Consider the following 3,589-nt stretch of genomic DNA (forward strand, 5'->3'; position numbering starts at 1 on the left):
CTTCTTCTTCTTCTTCTTCTTCTTCTTCTTCTTCTTCTTCTTCTTCTAGATATGGCTTCCTGTAGCCAGGCTGGCCTTGAAATCCTTAGCTCCTTAGCTGCGAAGATTTGTATTTCTGAACCCTCCTACTTGTACTTCCTGAGTACTGGGATTAGATGCATACACTACCCACCCAGTTAAATTAGTTTTGGGTATTGAATCCCAGACTTCAAGCATGCTAAGCAAGCACTCTACCAACTGAACTACACCCCAAACCCATAAACTCATTTTATAAATTCCTTTACATGATTTGTAAACCTGCTAACACAGCTTGAACAAACAATGCTAAAAGTCTTTTATTTACAACTTACATCATAAACTTCAATTATACTTTTTCTTTTGTTCTTTCTCTGTAGTACTGGGGAGTTCACAGTATCCCAGGACCTCACGCAGTCAGGCTGGTACCTTACACTGGGCCACAGCCTTAACCACGTTTACAGTGTGTGTGTGTGTGTGTGTGTACATGCATGTGGGTTCACTATGAGATCTCAACTTCCTAGGTAACTGAAGATGACCTTAAACTTCTAATCCTCATATCTCCAACTCTCAAGTACTCAGACTACAAGTATGAGCAGGGTGGTAGCAGTGCAAACCTTTAATTCCAGCACTCAGGAGGCAGAGGCAGGTGAATCTGTGAGTTCAAGGCCAGCCTGGTCTAGGAACCCTGTTATGAAAAATCAAAACAACAACCAAAATATATTCCACCAAGCCTTGTTTAATGTGGTTCTGAGAACTGAACTCATGACCTTGTATATGCTAGTCATCTCATTTATAATGTTAATATTTTTGGTATTCTGTCTTTCTTTCATAAGACTAAGTGTTACTCTGTCATCTCAGCCATCCTGAAAAGTTTGTGATGCATGCCTCTTGATTCAGTTTCCTGTGTGCTGACACCATCCCAGCCAACAGTTTCTCTTTTGGCGTTGTTTATTGAGATGAGGTCTCGCATAGCTTGGCCTGGTCTGGAACTCACGGCACAGTGCAGGATGCCTCTCATCTGCCCTCTTTACTCCCAAGTGGTAGAGTTTCAAGCTGGAGCCACACTGCCTAGCTAAAGCTGTAGCCCAAGCTGGCCTTAAGTTCCTGATCCTCCTGCCTCACATGCTTCAGCATTTGTCTCCTAGCACAAGCCACCGTGGCTGCTACTTTGCTTATTTCTGAATCTCCAATAGGACTAAATTTGTTCGTTGATAAAAGGATAAAAAACACATGGGTCTAGGGCTGAAGCCTTTTCACAGTCCTGTCAAAGGCCCTGGGGTCCTCTTCCTCTGTCCAGGTGGCAGTAGTGTAAATCTGCATCTTCCTTGATTTCTCTTTTATTTTCTCCTTCCTTCCTTCCTTCCTTCCTTCCTTCCTTCCTTCCTTCCTTCCTTCCTTCCTTCCTTTTGCATTTTTAAATTAAATTGAATTTTGTTTAATATTTTGTTTATTTGTTTTAGTTTCCAGATACTTTTAAAAGTATCCTTTCTGAGGCTGGCGAGATGGCTCAGTGGTTAAGAGCACCGACTGCTCTTCCGAAGGTCCCGAGTTCAAATCCCAGCAACCACATGGTGGCTCACAACCATCCGTAACGAAATCTGATGCTCTCTTCTGCAGTGTGAGGACAGCTACAATGTACTTACATATAATAAATAAATAAATCTTAAAAAAAATATCCTTTCTATGTAACCTGAAAGACTGTAAATTTGAAGAACTTTCTTCTCTCTTAATCGATTCTCATTTCTCCCGGGCCCCATGCCTCAGATAATTTACTTCTGCCTGATTGAATCTCTCCGGACTTGGCTGAGTTCACGGTCACATAAATCTGTGGCCATGCTGACCACCGCAGTAGGGCTGTAAGGGACTCACCGATGCCAAGCTGTGACCTTGGGTTGTATTTTGATGGAGCAGAGAAAACTGCTCATAGGAGTGAGGGAAGTCACAGTGTCACCAAGTTGTCAGCAGCACTGTGACCCAAGCCTGGAGCCAGGAGAGGAAATGAATGAAGCATATCAGAGGAGCAAGAGACAAGGCGAGAGAGACAATTGTCAAAACTGCAGAGAGATTGACACTGAGAGGACATGTGACAGCCCAGTGACAGCCCAGAAGCCCTTGGGATCTCTAGAGCTTAGTCTCAGACCCTGGTGGTGAAAGACCTCCGAGGGGATACCCCCAACCTGAGTCACGAGATAGCGTGCACCCAAAGAATCACGAGAGACCGTGACAGTTTTTTGGTAGTGATCGATCACAAAGGCCAGCATGTGTGGCAGAGGCATCCCTTCAAGTAGTTACTGGAATTTCTCTGTCCCCAGGAGCTCCTTGCACTTGGGCTCCAGGAAGTCATCCCAGGTATTTCAAACATCTGTCCAACTCCCTTAATCTGTTTTTGTTAGGCTAGAGGAAGCAAACAATCATTTAACTTTCCTTGAATTCCCTTTTCCCATCTCTGTGATAAGAACAGACCACTTTTTTTTTTTTTTTTTTTTTTTTTTTTTTTTTTTAACTCTGCCAACTTTGGAGTAGGAATGGAAAGGAGTAATGGGGTGGAATGGAGCCAGAGTCTAGGCATGAATTTCAGGGGCCATCTCCACCCATTATGAAGAAAACAGAAATCTGCGACCTGTCAGGACTTCTCAGTTCTGGGACAATGACACATGGCTGGCAGTTCTTTGCTGGGGGTTAGTCCTGTGCATTCTAGGGTCTTTACAGAACCTTTGGCCTCTGCCTACTAGTGACATCAGTAGCCCTTGTCCTCTGATATGACAGCCAACATGTCCCCTCCCCTGGGAGCAGTTGTTCCCTCCCACAAGAAGAGTTTATCAGGCACCAAGATGATCCTCATAGTGTTGGATAGGGCCTCACACATGCCAAGGAAACAGCCATAACCCAGCTAGAGGGTTTTAACTCAAGAACCATGATTTTTCTGGAGACATAGCACAGTGACTAGAGGGCAGGTCTGGAATATCAGAGGTCCAGGATTTGACCAGTCACAGTGCCTAAACTGCGGTGGTTGAGGAACACAGGCAGCCACACTTCAGAGACTAAAGCTGAAGGATTTAGACTCCACGTTTAGCAGGTGTTGGTGGTGCACACCTTTAATTCCAGCTTTTGGAAAGCAGAGGCAGGAAGATCTCTGAGTTTAAGGCCAACCTGGTCTACACAGAGAGAGCTTTCTGGACAGCCAGGGCTACACAGAAAAGCCCTGTCTTGGAAACTAAAACCAAAACCAAACCAAACAAACACAGAAAAATATTCCAAGTTTATGCCTGAGGCCCACCTGGGTTACATTAGATCCTTTTAGCCAGGGTGGTTAAACAGGTTTGTAATGCCAGCATTTCCAGGGAGGCTGGGGCAGAAGGACTTCTAATAAGACTAGGCCAGCCAGACAAGACCCTGTTTCATAATATCAGAGCTCCAGGAACTAGAAAGATATCTTAGCAGTTGATTGATTTTGCAGAGGACCCAGGTTTAGTTCCCAGCATCTACAAGACAGCTCATAACCATCCATAGTTTGAGGATCCTCTTTGACCTCCACGGATGCTAGACATACACATAGAACTCAGAAATACAT

This window comes from Mus caroli, chromosome 5 (genome assembly GCF_900094665.2).
Source record: "Mus caroli chromosome 5, CAROLI_EIJ_v1.1, whole genome shotgun sequence".
In the NCBI taxonomy this organism is placed as follows: Eukaryota; Metazoa; Chordata; class Mammalia; order Rodentia; family Muridae; genus Mus; species Mus caroli.